Raw genomic sequence first — 19,306 nt, 5'->3', positions numbered from 1 at the left:
TCACCCTCACCCTCTAGCATCCAGCAAAAGATGTCAGACCACTAATACCTTCAGCAGGAATCCTGGGAGGCCAATTCAGCCAGAATGGTCAGGAACCCCCAGTGTGTTCCACAAGGAATCATTCACCACCACCTGCCCCGCCCCCATCTGTTTCCCATTTACCCCTCCCTCGTGCCCATAATGTCTTTTGGTCTTGTGCCATCTCTTTCCCAGTTCTAAATCCTATTGTGTTTCTGCTCCCCTCCCAGTGGTTCTGAGCCTAGTCTGCCCGGGCTTTAGCAGGTGTTATTAGTAACTGTAGCAACAGCCACAGCCACACAAACACTGCCGCCCCCCTCCGGAGCACAGGAAGGAATGAAGAAGTTCCACCTGAGCCTCCCAACCACACTGGCTTCCTTGTGGTCCCAGCTGTCTAGAGTAAGAGATCGATGGGGTCTGGGGCAGAGGGTGGGGGTGGGGTTGTAATTCAGACATTCTATAGAATCAATAACTTCAGACAAGAGTTCTTGTAGAGCAGAAATCAAGCCTGAGAAACAAACCACATGGGTTTAAGAAGTTGTTAAACTGGCCAGTCCTGCAGTGTGAGTTCCTGCTACCTGGTCCCAGGCAATATTCAAAGGTAGGAAAAGAGTGTCCGATCAGGGGGCCTTATTGTAAAATTAGACCCATAGAACACTTTGTATTTAAAAGGAATTGAGACCTAGTCTGTTGGCCTGAAGTTCCTTAAGTGAAGCACAAGACTGGGCCTGTTGATGGCCAATCATGGATTGTGAAGGGCTCATAGGGCCCCACCCCTCCCTGATGAACTATAGGCAACTGATAGATTGTGGGGGAGGGAAGTCTCTGCCATCATTTGTGTGTGTGCCAAAAGGGTGAGCCCACCAGGTCCCGGAGGGTGGTTCCAAACCTGGGCCACTCAGGGTCCTGCTTAAAAATCACAGGTTCACCAAACAATAAGGAGCATGGAAAGGGCCCTGGGAAGGAGGAGAAAGGGGGGAAGGGATGACTGGATGGGAGAGAGATGGGGGACAGGAGGGGGACAGATACACTGTATACACAAATGACGGTGCCAACAACAAAATCAATGTAAAAAAATAACCTCTAAAAATATTAAAGGAAAACCATAAGACTTTACAAAGTGTAAAGTCTATCCCCACAAAATGTGAAAACCTAGGGCCACAAACGCCCTTGAGGTAAATGGCCTCACTAGTACTGCTCAGAGTGAGGAACCACCAACCCAGAGGCCAGATAAACGCAATGGGGACTGTGGAAAATTACCCACCAATAAAAAGGGGCATCTGTGCAACAGTATGGATATGTTTTGTAAAATGTGTTATGGTGCAGTGGGAGGGGGTGCCTTAGCGGCCATGTTGAGTCCCCCCCCCCTTCCAGGTACCAGTCATAGTCTAGGATAAAATGAAGTTTATTTAGGGGCATGGGAAGGAGAGGTTGAAGAGGGGGTAGAGGCAGAGAAAGAGAGGGGACAGAGAAGGGGACACACACACACACACACACACACACAGAGAGAGAGAGAGAGAGAGAGAGAGAGAGAGAGAGAGAGGTCAGAGAACATGAGAGAGGAGAAAGTCTTTTTATAGCAAGCCAGGCTCCTAACCTGGCTGTTGCTAGGTAACTGTTGGGCAAAGCCTAGCAGAAATGCTAACAAGGGACCCCACCATCAGTAGCAGCAGCAAAAGGTAGGCAGGAAGAAAAGACACACGTGTGATTTTATTTTTATGAAGGTTCTAGGATAGCAAGACTGTGGAGACAAAGGCAGGCTGCTGGGTGGGGAGAAGAGGGATGGTTTGCATCTTAGGTGGCAATGCAAGTGGTGAAGGCAGGCACCCAACAGAGTGACTTTAGCAAGTAGTTAACTGAACCATAATCCTTTGTTGGTTTTTTGTTTTTTTTTTTTTTTGGTTTTTCGAGACAGGGTTTCTCTGTGTAGCCCTGGCTGTCCTGGAACTCACTTTGTAGACCAGGGCTGGCCTCAAACTCAGAAATCCACCTGCCTCTGCCTCCCAAGTGCTGGGATTAAAGGCGTGTGCCACCACTGCCCGGCTCTGAACCATAATCCTTACAAAGGCAAGTAGTTTAAACCTCAAGGAATCAACTTAAATAAAGTAGAACACACTATAAGAGGTGACTGGACAGAGTCAGAGAGCTCACACTTCACCTGCACGGGAGAGAGGGAGGAGAGAAGGAGCTCCCCACGAGTGCATCCACGGCTCAGAGAGCCCCAGATGAAAAGCCAAACAGAGGCAGACAACTTCCTGTCTGCTGGACAAAGGGACTGAAAAGATCTTTAAAACAGAAGTAAAGGAAGCCGTGAAAACTCATGGCTGAGTGGGCTGCTCAGGAACCACCATGCCCAATAGTGCCTCCTCTGTACCCCAAGTTCTTCCAGCCAGAACCCCAGTTCCTCTTCCTCGCAGTCAACAGAATCTACCATCTCGATGTGCCCTCTACCCTCTCCTTCCTGTCTCTCAACTTTCCTCTCCTCTTCTGTGCCCTCTATCCATATTACTTATATGATTCCATGTGATTTTATGTGTGTATATGTGTGTGTGTGTGTGGGGGGTTATAGTTAATAAACCACCACATCATATAACACTCACCTGTTGTTCCATGTTCCATCCTTGCCCTCTGCATCCATCTGGGCATTCCTAGGGTGGTGTTCCCAAGTCTTCCAGTAGGCTCTGCCCACTCTCATACTATCATTCTCTCTCATATTCTCTCTCTCATATTCTCTCTCATATTCTCTCTCTCATATTCTCTCTCTCTCTCTCTCTCTCTCTCTCTCTCTCTCTCTCTCTCTCTCTCTCTCTCTCTCCCTTCTTCTCCTCCATTCTTTTCTCCCCAGCCCATTACAGATGCCCCCTCATGGCACCGCCCACCACACCTCTCCATTTGGATGCTCTATGTACATCTCAGCCCCATGTGGCCAGCCCTGACTTCCTTTCTTCCTCTCCAACCTGCCTTGTGCTCCCCGCCTCAGAAACTGAGGTCTGCCTCCTCCTTGTTGCCATTCCTCCTCGTCTCCATGGAGTCAGCCATCAGATGCTCACAGTTCTTCTCCCCAGGTGGTATAGTTCCACTCAGAAGTATCTTCCATGGGTCCCTGTATCCGAGCACTCAGCATTCCCAGCTGACGGTGATGTTTCTGGAGATTGTGGAACCCTAGTGACATGGAGACTAGTGGAGAGACCTAGCTCACTAGAGGCCAACTTTCAGAGGTCATACCTTTCTGTGGTCAGAACCTTCTCACTGATTCCTGGGAAGAGGTCAGCTCAGGAACTTTGGAAAATTCCACCAGCCCCCTCCCTCCTGGAAGAGAAAGGTCATAGAACACATAGGCACCCCTCCCCTCTGGAAGGGAGGGGCTAATTACATTCCTCAGACCAGGGGGGGGGGTGTGGGGTAGGGGTGGGGGGACAATCAGCCACCTGCCATTAGGGAAGGCCCAGAGCACACAGACACATTCTAGGACCATTGGCCACCTACAGACAAGGAACGTCCTTGCCACCCCATTCCCAAAAGACCAATCAGTTTAAAGGTCACACTGTTCTGCCAATCACATTGTGCCTCATGGCTGCTACTCTGAGAGGTGTATAAAAACTCGCTGATCTTTCAATCCTTTGTGTGCAGGGTGATGCCAACATGCTGGAACAATAAAAATTCCTCTTGCTTTTGCATCGGTTCCCAGCTCCCCGTTGTTCACTTGGGGATGGGTCTTGCCAGAGTTAAGGCTTGCCAGAGTCTTACACTGGTGTACACCATGCGATACATTCCCACCACAGCTCCCACCCCTGTGAATTCTGCCACTCTTTCCCTATCATGATGGACTGAAGCTAGTCAGAAACCATGAGCCAAACTGAATCCTTCCTCCCTTAAGTGGTTCTGTAACGTATTTGGTCACAGCGATGAGAGACGCAAGTAACACCAGGCCTCTGTCCATTCCCACGGTCACTGCTCTAAGCCACAGTCCTGACATCTTTCTCCCAGATTACTGCATCAACCTTATGACTGCTCTTTCCCACAGCCTCCCCTTCCCACAATCCCAGAGCCAGGGATTTTTGATATGCAAATCTGATCATGTCATTTCCACACTTAAAATATTTTAATGGCTCCTCGCTGCCTAGAGTAACGTTCAAATTCTTTACCCCAAATTATAAGGTCATTCATAATGGAACATGGATGAAAGATTTATATCACTGCTCCCTGTGAGCCGACTTGCTGTCCTCTCCATACTCAGGCAAATTCTAAAGCAGGTCACCTGACCTAAGCTATGCAGCTGCTCAGGGCTCCGAGGGGCCTTGGAAGTAGAAGCTGAGAACATCTGATCTAACAAGTTGCTGAAGAACGAAGAGACAGGGCTCCGATCCCCTACTTCCAAATACAGTGGGACCTGACCCTTGGCTTTAGCTGCCCAGTAATTCCAGACAGCATTGCCACGTGGGTCCATGGCCTTGGAACATGGCCACAGAGAGACATCACTCTGGTTGGTGCCCACAGCTACCAAAGACAAATCAAAGCCATTGCTTGAAGAGCTTGTATAATTGCTTCAGATGTAGGTGAAGGCACAGGTGTGATTTCAAACTGTTCATAAACACAGCTTGTGTATCTAGACCCTACCCTTTCCTTTGGATAAAATAAACACAAGTTCCCTTTCTCAGGCATATATGATACCCACATTTAGATACCCTCTTTCTTCTTAATCTACCAGTTCTTATTCTGTATGTGCTTCATTAGTAGAGAAACTGAAGCCAGAGAGCTTAAGTAACAAGTACACACCAGGAGTTAGTGGAAGGGGCAGGGAAAGAAACTTGGGCTTCCCTGGTACTAAGCCTCAGCAAGTAACCACTGTATGACTAAGGCTCTTTAGAAAGGAAGCAGGTTGGGGGCTGGCTCAGTGGCTAAGTGCACTAGCTGCTTTTCCACAGGACCTGGGTTCAGTTCCCAGCACCCATATGACAACACATGACAATCTGAAATCCCAGTTCCAAAAGAATCCAGTCTGTGATTACTACACACATGGGGTACACAGGCATACATGCAGGCAAATACACATACACACAAAATAGATAAGTCCAATGAGAAAGGAAGCAGGTGTCTCAGGCAGGACTTTATGGAAGCGGAGTTTGAGTCAGAAATTCAGGCCCACATAATGGAGTAACTTTCGGGGACCTAGACTTGAGATGGGATTCCAACCAAAGGAATGTAACTGGGTAATGAATATGGAAAGCGGCTTTCTTGATTAGCTGATATTACGTAAGACTGTCATAGTGAACTGGGAAGAAGTGATTCTCCTGCTGGCCTGGAAGCAACAGCCAGCTGCTGCTGCTGCTGCTGCTCCTGCTCCTGCTCCTGCTCCTGCTCCTCCTTTTCCTTCTTCTTCTTCTCTTCTTCTTCCTCCTCCTCCTCCTTCTTCTTTTTTCATTTTTTTTCATTGGATATTTTCTTTATTTACATTTTAAATGTTATTCCCTTTCCCCATTCCACCCCCACCCCCCACCCCGTGGAAACCCCCTATCCCATCCTCCCTCCCCCTGCTTCTATGAGGGTGTTACTCCACCCACCCACTCCCACCTCCCCACCCTCGGTTCCCCTACACTGGGTCATCTATTGAGCCTTCATAGGACCAAGGACCTCTCCTCCTATTGATGACAAGGCCATCCTCTGCAACGTATGCAGCTGGAGCCATGTGTATGCCTTTGTTGATGGCTTAGTCCCTGGGAGCTCTTAGGGGACTGGTTGGTTGATATTGTTGTTCTTCCGGTGGGGTTGCAAACCTCTTCCAACTCCTTCGGTCCTTTCTCTTTTTTTTTTTTTTTTTTTTCGGTCCTTTCTCTAACTCCTCTATTGGGGACCCCGCGCTCAGTCCAGTGGTTGGCTGCGAGCATCTGGCTCTGTATTTGTACGGCTCTGGCAGGGCCTCTCAGGAGACAGCCATATCAGACTCCTTTCAGCATAACAGCCAGCTTCTTAAGGCCTCTGGAGAGGGTTCCATTGTGGTTAAGGAGGTATGGCATGCTCTTAGGGAGCGCCCTCTGCTGGCAGGAAGCAGTAAAATAGAAACCTCAGCCATTACAGGCACTAGGTCAGTACAGAGCAGGATGAAGGAGAGACAACTAGGGGGCAGGGTCTTCCTCTATCCACCCCTAGATTACAGTTCTGTGAAACCCTGTCTACCCATCCTTCGAAAGCGTAAGGCGACGGCTATGTAGCTTTTAGTCTACCAAGCCTATTAAGTTTGTTATTCTCAAGGGAAAATTAGCACGGGGTGACACCGAACACTGGGTTAGATCTGTGAATCGCGGGCTAATGAACATGTATGTATACTTAAATATATTCCAGAAACCCAAGGGCTATTATTATACCTGTAGGAAAAGGAATTAGAAAACTATTGTCTAGCATGGCACAATGAGTCTGCTGAGAATAACCTGTAATTAACTGCAGCCGAGTTCATTCTGGGATTCCTTACAAGGCTCCCCACACACACCATTTCCAGCCGGCGTGGACACCAGCATTCAGCTCAGAACAAGCTGCAACCACACTTTGGCTCTCTAATTTGTTAATAAAATCATCTATCTCCCATCTCCAATGATTGTGCTACTGTTTTATAGCATAATTATTCTGGCCCTGGATTTTAGTGGTAGGAAACGGCCCATGGCTTTTTTTTTTTGGATTGGTGTTGCATGTTCTATTGTGAGATTGTTAGTTGAGGCCAAGGGGAAGACAGTGGAGGCTTGGGGAAAACCAGTGTTTCAGAGCTCACAGATATCTAGAGGCAAGAGGGAGTGTCTTGAGGCAGACTCACATGGAGAAGCTACCCTAGGAGAATGGGATAAGGGGAAAGCTTGGCCGAAGCCTGCATTCTGACTTCCATGGATAAGGAAGGCAGGGCAGCAGGAAAATGTGTGACTGGCTAGCTGGATCACTGCACCAGCTCTGGACTGGAGGAGTGGCCCCCAGCTGCTCCTGGCACTAGGCTGGATCAGACAGGAATACCGTCCCCAGGTCCTATGTGCAGACAGGGAAGGTCACTCTGGGTGAAGCCGGTACATAGCAGAGATACAGCTGTACTCTGTGTCTTCTTTAAGAATGGGCAAGCCCTGACAGGACCACTGCCTCCCCAGACCCAGCAGAGGAGCATCACCACTTTCACAAACTTGAAAATGGCCTGTTGTTCAAAGGAAACACATTGCAAGCTCCCAGTTCAAACAAAGGTGGGCTGGCTGCATTTTAAATGCCTTCATCTCATTTCTCACTTAAAAAAAAAAATCCATAAAAACGACACTGGAGACAGTGGTCTGTGGTGGAGGTCTGGCCTGGCATGCACAGAGCCCTGGGTTCAACCCCCAGTAACACACACACACACACACACACACACACACACACATTTTAAATAAAATCTATAAAGATAATCAGATGTACATAGCATGAGTCTGAGGTCAGCTTGAAGATAAAATTCCTAAACTGTGTGAGGGAGCTCAGACAAACACACTGTGTCATCTAAAGGTGCAAAACCAAAATTAAATAATTTCGATTCTTTACAATTCCCACCTGCCAGTTAGTTGAGTTTGCTCCCTCCCTCTCCCCTCCCCCTCCCCTCCCCCTCCCCTCCCTCCCTCTCCCCTCCCTCTGTCCTCCCCCCTCCTCCCCCTTCTTTCTTCCTCTCTCCCACTCTGGGAAAAACAAACTAAGAAGCTGGCAAAAGGCAGACAGTTCTCCTGAAGGAGTTAGGTGATAGGTTTGAGCCCAGTACTCTCCCAGCAAGCCGCTGGGAGCCACAGACCTCTGACCACTGGGAGCCACAGACCTCTGGCTGCTGACTGTCACTCCCTGGAGCACAGGGAAGCACAGAGGCTGCTGTGGTCTGGGGTCTCCCCACCCAAGAGCAGAAGGAGTTGAAGGCTGGTAGTCCTACCTGCAGAGGAAGGCACAGCACTCGCTAAAAATTAACATCCTGACCCTCTAGCCAGCTCAGTTAGGGAAAACCAAAGGACTGTTGGAACAGGAAAGGAGCCAAGTTAGTTCTTCAGTAATGAGACGTCATCATTGCCACTGGTGTTGAGTGCCGGCCTACAGCAGGGCTGGTCTTCAGAGCATCCTCAGATGGAATATTACAGAATGGCTTCTACTGTGTAGTCAAGGGCAAAGTGCAGGGGCTGGTTTTCTGCCTCTGGTTAGTGTAGCTTATTAGAATTTGTCTAAAAACCTCTGTAAATCTATCTATCATCTACCTATCTATCTATCTATCTATCTATAATATATAATAAATTAATATAGTAAAATCACTCAATATATTAATTATTATATATAATATAAATATAATATGTATTAATCTATGCATCATCTACATATCTGTCTTACATATCTGTCATCTACCCATCCCTCATCTGTCTATTATCTATCTATCCTGTGTGTGTGTTGGCTTACAGGTGATTCCACTAGGCTCCTCTTAGGTACCTGTGCCATCACCTGCACGGGCCAGTTTCAGGTGTTCTACAAAAGGACAGCTTGCCACCCCAGTTCTGTCACTATCTGTTCCCACATGTTTCCAGCCGGTCTCTCTCTCTCCCCCTTTCTGTCCTTCTCTCTGCCCCCGCTTCTCTGCCCTCATGGCTCTGCTCATCTGTCACCCCTGTCCCTTCTCCACACCCTCACTCCCCTCTCTTCCCCCAAATAAACCTCCTTTATACCAGATCTGCTGCATGCTGTGATTTCTCAGGGGACACCTTGACATGAGCCCACCAGGTAGCCCCCATGCCCCATTGTATTATATTTTATAACTGTGTTTATCATTATTTTTACCTATCTTCCTACGGTCTCTCACCTACCTATTCTTCACCCATCTACTATTTACATCCACCTATATGTCTATGAAATCCATCTATCTACCAGCCTGTCATTTTTTATACTACTTGTTTACAACAAATATCTGGAATCTACCAGCCCCAAGGGAAACAGAGAGGGCAAACTCTGTCCCAATATGTCTGAAAATGCTTAACCTCCAAGAGCGGCACTGTCTTCATTTTTTTTTAAGCGAGCAAGAGCCCCCACCTCCCCAAACCACAGACATCCACCGGCCTGGGCCCTCCCTCACCAGCTCCTGCCTAGAGATAGGATGCAAATGAGGTGAATAATTAGCTTTAGTAATTGGAAACGTGAGGGAAGACACCCAAAACCTCTCCCAGAAATACCACTTACATTCTGAGGAGCAGAAAAATTCGTTCACAAATTACTTCCCACCTATTCTATCAGCATTTCATTTCTGACCCATTTATTTATTTATTTATTTATTTATTTATGCCACACGCCATATCCTGCTGTCCCCTGATTGCTTACCTGGCAACGACTTTCTTTGATGAAGACAAAGCTTTTCCTTGCCCCTCCTTATGCTCCCATTAGCATAAATATCACCCCCTTCAGTGTCTCCTTTCACCAAGAGCTGCTGTTCTGCCTACCTTGTTGATTTGCAGATTTCTCTTCTGTGTGTGAGCACACAGCACCGTCTTTCCTGCAGGGTCTAGTCCTGTCTGTCCAGGTATCCCTAGTATCCTGCACAGAGCCTGCTTTTACGCTTGTCCATTCACTGCCAAGGAATCCAGTCAGCTGGCCTATATTATTCCAAACACTCCAACCTCAGTTCACAGCCTGCTTCCTTCCCTCTGACTAAAAGCCCAAGATCCTAGGTCAGGGTCACCACACAGGACAGGCCCAATGTGGGGAAACCACAGTACTGCAAACACAATAGAAACTTGACTGCGAAGTCAATCCAGTTATTTGGTACAAGCTACATCTTCCCTAAACTCATGGCTTTATCTATAAACGCGTTTGTCTACTCTCTGTCTCAACTGCTGTGTTAAATGCTAGGCAGAGGGCTCTGTCTGTCAGTGTCCGATGCAGAACTGTGGGAACCTGAGCTCAGACCACCGCCCCTCCCCCACCCCTGACCATATTAAAAAGCCTGCTGCAAGGTCCGTCTGATGCCACACAGCATGGGTGGGTGGAAGACATTCAGAGGCCTGTCAGCCTCATGGCCTACTCACCTCAGCAGCTACGGTGATGTGTAAGTATATGGTGTGATTAGAGAGAAAGAGAAGCCGAACTGGAGACTTGAGGGTGGGGAGCCCAATGTGAGTAGCCTGAGTCCTGTAGCAGCAGGGGTCTGTGTCAATGTCCATGTTATCACCAAAGGCCATGCAGACGTCCCCTGTATGGGCTGCTGCCTGGGACCCAAGGGCTGTGCAGAGCTGACCCTGCCTCTTTCTGGTTGTGGCACTTTGGATGGGCTACTGGAGCAGAGCTGGAGAGCTTGTCCCTGTGGTGTGAATTCAGGTTAGCGGGTGGGCTGACCAACTCAGCTAGCGTCCAGGCCCAGGTCCAGGGCTTGGAGTTGACACCACAACGCCTACCCCATGTATGAACTGCTGGAGCTCATAAAGAGGCCGGTCCTACAGATCCAAAGCTGATAACTGAGAGGAACCCCAGAGAGGCTCCAGTACCAATAGTGCCTCGAACCAGACCAATGACTCATTCCATAAACACTGGCAAGTAAAGATGCTTAGTCAAAAGGGCACAACAGTGTGATACACCATGACACACTGCAGCTTGCAGGGCGAGATCTTCCTTCTTTCCTTCCTTCCTTCCTTCCTTCCTTCCTTCCTTCCTTCCTTCCTTCCTTCCTTCCTTTCTTTCTTTCTTTCTTTCTTTCTTTCTTTCTTTCTTTCTTTCTTTCTTTCTTTCTTTCTCTGTTTCTGTTTTTACTTTTTTGTTTTCTTGAGGGCTGGGGAGAAGGAGGTTTCAAGGGCCAAGGGCAGGCAGATACAGAGACAGGGAGATAGATGAATGGGACTCGGGGTTCACGATGTGAAAGTCACAAAGAATCAATAAAAAAGTTAAAAAGTAAATAAAGAGCCTGCTGTGCAGTAGACACATGCCTACCACCCCCTCTGTAGAGACAGAGACGGCAGCATCTGTCGGAGCTTACAAGTCCGCTGGCCTTGCCAAATCCCTGAGCTCCAGGTTCAGTGTGAGGCCCCATCTCAAAAAATATTGGTGGAGAAGCAACTCAGGAAGACATCCTATATTGATATCTACATGAACATACTATGTATGCACACACCCACACAAACACCACACACACACACACACACACACACACACACACACACACACACAATGCCTATAGCCCCCTAAAGCCCTAAGATGTTATGATGCCTGGTTTTACATAAATAAAATCTGTCATAAAGTAGTTGAGTGTACACTACTATTCTTTTAAGTATAAACAGATGACATGAATGTGTAGCGCTCAATGGTTCTTACATCGTACAACCAAAATAAAAGGGTGAAAGAGGTCAGAAGGGCCACCAGAAGAGCTGGCCAGGCTTCCCAGGAGCATGGTGGTGTGCAGCAAGGACCGCAGAGAACAGCTGGCAGCATGGAGGGCTGTCCCAAGCTGTGATGCTGCTGGGTGCAAAGTCAGCCCACGGTGCCAACCTGTGGGTACCACAAGACAAGATTGTCATTTTTAAAAGAGGCATCATAGAAAGATGGAAAATCAAAGGCGCCTGTATTTCAGTGGAGAAGCCATTATACACCATATAAAGAAATCAAACATGAGTGACTATTTTAAAGATTTATTGCAAAATTCAATTCCAGGTATTCAGGGTACTTCAAGCTCGCAATTATTTTTCTGTCACTGTGTAACTGAGTAATTCTAACTGTTCATTATACAGTCTCCGAAGGAAAATTGCTGGCTGGTCAGCACGTTTCCATCTTTGGTTGACCTGGCCACTCACTACAGTGTGGGCAGGGGGCTTATTTTCTCTTCCAATTTGCCTAAAAATATTCTCACACAGCCCAAGGAGAAAAGGGATCTAGGCCTGACAGCCATTCCTTCTGAAGCAGAAATTGTAACCAAGTTCACAGAGCCTGACAACTCACTGCTGTGCATAAAATGTGGCGGCCAAAACTGTGAAAGACTAAAGGTTTGTTAATGTAATTACCGCAGGAGAACTTTACACATCCTCTGCAGTGGGTTAAAGTTAGAACCGGAAGCCCTAAGGTTGTTTCTGTTTCAGTTGCTTCTTCCCGTACCATTGAATTCTCAATTGTAAATGATGACTTTGTGACAAGTTTCTATTCTTTCCAAGTCAAATAGATGTGCATCTCTGGGGCTGGCCACAGTGGAGTCTCAGCACTGTGCATGCTTTCAATAAGTAGATGTTGAGAGTAAGAGACAGTGCTTCCTAGAAAGAGGCCAGCCCAAGAAGAGAATCACCTAGAGACGGACAGATGGACAGACAGAAGGACTCTCAGCATCACCCCGGTTTAAAGTCTGGAAGTGGTTTCCATGCTATACTGTAAGGTTAAAGAGCCCAGCATTCAGAAAGGCCAGCATGGCAAAATACAGAAAGGGGAGAGCTACAAAGAGGAATGGTTCTAGTGAAAGCCAGAGAGAAACCTCCAAATGTTTTGATTTGTGTTGATCTGAGTGTGTGAGAGGTAACTGAGTCCAGAAAAGACTCTCCAGAAGGTGGAATCTAGAACAACTCTCTAAACTCACGTAGGGCTCTTCTCTCCATCACAGAAAGGGCTTTTGATAATGAAACAATAGATTACATCCTCAGAAAATAATTGGTTTGATGGAATCAGGGGAGTGGTTGTCTAGGCATTTTCCTAGATTCAAAAGAATCCTGGGCCAGCCCTAGAAAACCTTGAACACGAGCCTCAAAACTATTGACTAGAATCCATGTGACTTCAGTGAGAAAACAAAATTCAAAGAATCCCAAAAAGTATAACATTCTTGAGACTCATGGCTACAGTATCCCATGTCCAATAAGACTCCCCACCCAAAGGGGTGGTAGACAAACTGCTCACATGATAGAGAGGACTGAACTAGCAGGAAAGGGTGATTATCATAAACGGTCACCACACATTCAAGTCCTTACAGGAACCATGATCACAATAAAGTGGGAAGTGTAGCAATGGCACTGGTCCAAGTAGGACACCCAGAGATGAAGATAAAAAATGTAGACCACTGGATGAGATGGACAGCACCCAGCCATGCAGAAGAAATCAGTGGGCACAAACACAATAAGGCAAACTATTAAAAATGAAATTAAAAAGAGAGAGGTGTAGCCAGAATGCTAGTGACATAGGGAAACGGCAGAGCATCTAAACCACATGGAAAGAATCACAGAATACACTAATACACACATACACACGCACACACACACACACATGCACACACACATATGCACACACACGTGCACACGTACACACACACACGTACACGCACTCTCTCTCTCTCTCTCTCTCTCTGTATGTGTCTCTCTCTCTCTCTCTCTTACCTCTCTCTTTCTCCTGATCAAAAGAAACCTGGGGCTGGAGAGATGGCTCAATGGTTAAGAACACTGATTGTTCTTCCAGAATACCAAGGTTTGATTTCCAGCCCCTATGTGACAGCTACAATTTATAATTCCAGTTCCAGGGGAATCTTTTGCCCTTTACTGGCCTATCTGGGCACTGCATACATATGGTGCGTAGACATCCATGCAGGCAAATTCCTATACACATGGAGGAGGATGAGAAGTTGGGGGGTGAGGGGAGGAGGAGGAAACAGGGCCGAAAAGATGGCTCAATGGTTAGAATGTGCACTTATCTTACAGAAGACTCATTCAGTTCCCAGTACCATGTCAGGTGGCTTGCAAGTGTCTTTAACTCCACCTCCAGGGGGATCTGATTCATTTTTCTGTCCTCTGTAGGTGTGTATGCTCACTCATGAGCACACACACGCGTGCACACACACACACACACATACACCACTCATACATAAATCTTCAAAAAAGGAGACACAGTCTGCATGTTTACATCTAATAGTAAGCACACAGATAATACATTTACAAATAGGCATTGAGTGAATGTTGTCTAATTTTACTTCAAAAGTTCTTTTGCTGTGTCATGGCTTCTTTCAGATGTTTGGACTGAGAACACGGAACCTTACTCATTCCTAAGACCTCTTATTTATGTGAAGATGATCGAACATAGTGAAAATGGAAAGAATAATAAAATAAATACTAATGTATTCACAGACACAGTACCATTTACAACAGCCAAGTTATTGCAGCCTATTACAGCATTTCTCAGTGGATAAATGGGTAAAGAAAATGTGTTTTATGTGAACCATGGAATTCTATTCTGTCACTATAGAAGAACACAATTATGTCATTTGTTAGAAAATGGACACCACTGGAGATCATGATATTAAGTGAGACAGGCCAAATTTGCCTAATTTGTAAAGCCTAGACTATTTCCATAAATACATAAAAGCCTTTGCCTCAATACTGGAAAAAGGAACAGGCTGGTTGGGGAGAGAAAGGGGAGACAGAGACAGAGGAGAATACAATAAGTGAATGTGACCAAAGTACATGATACACTTTTTTAAAAAATGTATTTATTATTATAAGTACACTGTAGCTGACTTCAGACACACCAGAAGAGGGCGTCAGTCTCATTACGGGTGGTTGTGAGCCACTATGTGGTTGCTGGGATTTGAACTCATGACCTTTGGAAGAGCAGTCAGTGCTCTTACCCACTGAGCCATCTCACCAGCTCTATATGGTACACTTGAAAGAGATTTTCCCTGGCCTTGAAGAGCTCCTTCCTCAGTTTACTTTCTCTTGCTGTGAGAAACACAACATCCAAAAGCACTGGGGGAGAAAAGGGTTCACTTATCTTTCAGCTGAGGAGAGGTTGGAGACCGTACTGTTAGAAGGGCAAGCCCTTCACAGCCTCCCACCCTAAAAAAGCCAATTGGCCTCATACTACAGAGCCAGTCCTTACCCCCTTCTCCCTGTTTCCCGCCTGTCATCCAAAAATGCAGAAGAATATCAACTCAGTGTTATTCTTAATAAAGTGTATTTCAAATTTGTTCAGTCAAACTTAGCCAGGGTTCCAACGCCCTACTTAAAATTCAACTAAAAAGTTACCTATTCAACACTAATTAACATTATAAAGTCAACGCCTACTGCTTAAGGCTTTTCTCTTAGTTGTTTACTAAGATTAAAAAAAAAAAACAGTCTTAGCCAAATACAGTTTACGGGAGATCAGGACAGGGACTCAAGGCAGGAAGCCAGAGGTTCCTGAAGCAGAGGCGGTGAAGTAGTACTGGCTTGCTCTTTAGGGCTTGTTCAGCCTGTTTTCTTATAAGCAAGAGCCACCAGCCTAGAGGTGACAGCGCTCACAATGAGCTGGGCCCTCCCCCATCAACCACCAATCGTGAAAACACACTACAGACTTGCCCAGTAACAGGCAGTCTGGTCGAGGAGTTTTCTCAATTGAGGTTTCTTTTCCTAGATAACGCTAGCTTGTGTCAAATTGATTAAAAAAGCAAAGTGAAACAAAATCAACAAAAAAACTAACCAGAACTACCCCACAGGTTGGTGGAGAAGCTTAAGGAAAGAGAGTCTCCGTCTTTACACCCAGTGTGGACATAAGCTTAAGGCACAAAGGCACACCCCGCCCCCGCCTCAGTTTATCCTCACTTCATACAAAGACTTTCTCCTTGAAATATTTTGTTCAATTCATCTGACTTGATCTGGCCTTGGTTACTGTTTTTCTCCCTCAAATGTAAAGCCAGCCTATCAGAGACTTTTTGACAAACACTAAACTCTCTGTGCTTTCCCCTTCAGGAAAACAAAACAAAACAAAAAACAAACAAACAAATTACCAACAATGAGCATAAAATTTGCCTGCTTCCCAGTAAATACCTTAAGCTTGAAGAGAACTCTTTCTACCAAATAAATAAATAAATAAATAAACAAGTAAATAAATAAATAAATAAATAAATAAGTGAGTGAGTTTCTTGCCTCAAGCTGTTACGACAAATTTCCATCCCGGATAAAACAAAAGCATGCAACTCTCTGAGACTTGTGTCTCGCGCTTGTGAATATCACTCCCTCCTGTTTTGCTGTATTTGCCTGGCGCTCCTTGAATCACTATAGCTTGTGGAAAAACTGAAGCTATTTAAAAATTGATGAATTATCCCTCATTAGAGTCAGAATAGCCCTGGAGTGGCTGAAACTTGAGCAGGATTAGAAGCAACACATGAGGAGTTTGTAACCAAGCAGGTCTCCATGGCGACATGTGATTGAGCCGATCATAATTGTAAGACATTTATTTGGGGCCTTTTTCTGTTGTTGTTTTTTTAAATCCCGAAGAAAAGTCTAACACAAAAGAAACTGGTCTCAGAGTCTCTAGGCATATAAATTGGCAAAGGTAAAAGCCATTCAAGATCGCTTTACTCATTCAAAAAAAAAAACAGGCACAAATTTCAAGCCCGGGGAAGGAGATCTTAGCTCATCGGCTAAGCCCAGATTCAGTTCTGAGTGAGAGCAGGATGCCATTAAAAGTGCCAGCTTTACTTCTTGTAGTTTGGGTTTCGGAATAGCCCACAGCATCTTGGATAACCCACACGTATGCAAATAGTGGTTCTAACGATCGTATTTCTAGCTCGCTGTCTGTGTTGTTCTTCCAACAGTGTGTTCTGAATTTTAAAGGTGCGATAACAAGAATATATTTCCTCTGAATCCAGAAGTCAGCCTGGGTCCTTGAGGTGACCTTGTGGTCTACTTTCTAGAGTCTAACTGCAGGTAAGCACCTCCCAAGGCACCCCCCGAAACCTTGTCCTATATGGTCCGAGGGAGCCTCTGATAAGTTAATACAGGAGTCGCTGCAGGCTCTCTCTCTCTTAGTAACTTCCAGTTTGTGTCGCTTTGTTAATTCTCCTAGAAACTGTACAGTGCAGGCAACGCAAGGCTTACTTCTTTATTCCTTCTGGACAATGTCACACAAGAGCACTGCATCTGCATCCTCCTGCCCACCTCTCCCCCTTCCAAATCTATCTCCTCCTCCCCACATTCATGACCTCTTTCATTATTATAGCTACATATATATATATGTGTGTGTGTGTGTGTGTGTGTGTGTGTGTTTATATGCATACATATACAACCTATTGAGTCCATTTAGTGTGTTTTCAAAATTGCAAAGAAGTTACAGAAGGATTTCGGGGTGGGGGTGTGTTTTGTATTTTGTTGTTGTTGTTTATTTTGGTTTTTGGTTTTACAAGACAGGCTTTCTCTGTGCAGTCTTGGATATCCTGGAACTCACTCTGTAGACCAGGCTGGCTTTAAACGCACAGAGATCCACCTGCCTTTGCCTTCCGAATGCTGACATTAAAGGCATAGGCCACTACCACCTGGCCAGTCAGCCAGTACAAAAAGATTTTAAGAGCCAGAGGACCAGATACGTGCTGCTAGATAGTGCCCCCTAGAGGTGACAGGGAAAGTTTACCCATGAACTGTCAATAGTATGGTTGCCTGAAAGAGATACCCTTACCAGTACTACCAGGTGACTCGCTGGTGTAGATGGGGCAGATTTCACAAGGCCTCACCCCTAGAAAAAGGCAGGTGGTCAATGGCTATGGGAAGAGGGAAAAATCAGACTTAAAAAGTCAGGTTTCCCCTACCCCCACTGCCCAAAGATAATTAACTATGTGACGTCTTTAACCTATGGAAGATCTACTAAAAGCCCTTGACCATGGCTAGGCATTGGCCATGGCTAGCCATTGGCTGTATACACCACAGTTCCAGATCTCCAGGGCCAGAGGATCAGAAGCTAAATGTTATTCTCAGCAACTACGGAGTTTGAAGAGTGTAGACCACACAAGACCTTGTCTCAAAACAGTAAAACAACACACCCTTGTTGAAGCTGTGTGTAAGGAGCTGGTGCTCTGTGGAAGGCGTTCTGTGAGGTACTCCCCTGTTGCTGCCCATCCCAGAGCAAGCTGGACCCTTGTGTCTCACACTCCTGTGCACCCTGGAGTCACTTGAAGTCCTGCGGCACCCAACTGTTGCTTCAGCCCCTTGCAGGCAGGCTCTGATCTCCTTGCCACTCAAGTGGCCACCGCCACCTCAGGACACTGGGAAGTCCCCAGCTGGTTCTTTTTTTTTAAATAATTTTTAATGTATTCTTTGAGAAGCTCATGCAATATATTTTGATCATATTCGTCTCCCACATAGTTCTTACGAGCGACAGATCTGCACGGTTCCTGAAGGAGTGAGCTCCAGCTCAGGGTGCCTGCTGCTAGACCGTGTTCCCCCCCTCCCCCCTCCCCCCCGACAAGAAGGGAGAGCGTGTCTCTGTTGTTTATTTCTGGGATACAGAATTGATAATGGCTTTACATTCTGTTTATGCTTTGTAAGAATGTTCTCTCTCTCTCTCTCTCTCTCTCTCTCTCTCTCTCTCTCTCTCTCTCTCTCTTTCTCTCAATGTATATGTGGTCTTCAGAGGTCACCCCCAGATGTCAATCCTCAGGAGCCATCCCTCTTTTTTGAGGCAGGGTCTCTCGTTAGCCTGGCTCTCGCCACATGGCTAATCTCACTGGCCAGTGAGCCCTAGGTACTCACGAGACCCTGCCTTCCCAACACTGAGGTTACAAGCCAGCAATGCTGTGCCTGTGACTTTAGCATGGGCTCTGGGGACTCAACTTGGGTCTTCATGCTTGTGGGGGAAGCACTTGACCACCTGAGCTAGCTCCATAACCTGAAATGTTGGAATTTTAAAACTGACAGTATTGCATGTGTTTTCTATGTACGCTATTTTAAATAAGTATTTACTATCTATGACAGCAGGATGGCTCTACTCAGCATGCGGTTACATCATGGAGTTCTTAGTACCGCATCGGTCCTCCTCCACGGCATCTGCCTCTGTGCTGCTTCCAGCCCGGTCTTCCCGTCCGTCTGCAGTGGCTTGCTTCTCATCCATGCCTTTCCAGACCTCTCCCAACTCACCCTTTGTTTTGTTCTTTTATCTACCCTTGTCATCCAGAGCACTTAGCTGCCGGTTCTGCTTTTATAAATATTTTTAAAAAAATAAACCCCTTCATTCCTTCGTGAAGATTCTTTTAGTTCTTAGCAATAAGTTGGGTTGTAAAGTCATGGGGTTGACAGTAATATCCTCCCTGGGGCTTTCTCGTCTGTTTTACCCATGTTCTGTTTGTTTGTTTGTTTGTTATTTACAATGTGTGTGTGTGTGTGTGTGTGTGTGCTCGCACATGAGCGCACACACGCTCACGTATGTGTGTTAACCTTTCTCCCCCCCACTCTATTCCCACTGGGGGGTTAGACTTACTCTCCATACTCTGTCTCCGTTTCCTTTCTCTTCAATGAGCTAAAACCATGCCTGGGGGCTTTTGTTTATAAATGAGTATGCAGAGTGGTAAGCCAACCTCCAAACC

At 46.2% G+C, this 19,306-nt stretch overlaps 2 long non-coding RNA genes across 3 annotated transcripts in view; one reads left to right on the top strand and one right to left on the bottom strand.

Moving 5' to 3' along the window:
• Gm28888 overlaps positions 1 to 2,760 on the bottom strand; it is a 37,120-nt gene extending 34,360 nt beyond the window's left edge. Inside the window, exon 1 of the long non-coding RNA XR_387232.2 lies at positions 2,619 to 2,760. This is a non-coding gene — a long non-coding RNA (predicted gene 28888). The remainder of the gene's footprint in view (positions 1 to 2,618) is intronic.
• Gm29538 (predicted gene 29538) lies at positions 316 to 18,966 on the top strand. 2 transcript variants are annotated; one of them, NR_166084.1, is made up of 3 exons: positions 316 to 417; positions 16,550 to 16,661; positions 18,699 to 18,966. It is a non-coding gene; the product is annotated as a predicted gene 29538 (long non-coding RNA). The 2 variants fall into 2 exon arrangements; NR_166083.1 differs by lacking the exon at positions 316 to 417 and adding an exon at positions 495 to 619 and having other exon boundaries at positions 16,569 to 16,661.
• Positions 18,967 to 19,306: the final 340 nt, after the last annotated feature.

The sequence above is a fragment of the Mus musculus genome, chromosome 1, assembly GCF_000001635.26.
Source record: "Mus musculus strain C57BL/6J chromosome 1, GRCm38.p6 C57BL/6J".
Taxonomy (NCBI): domain Eukaryota; kingdom Metazoa; phylum Chordata; class Mammalia; order Rodentia; family Muridae; genus Mus; species Mus musculus.
This window is presented reverse-complemented; position numbering and strand designations above follow the sequence as displayed.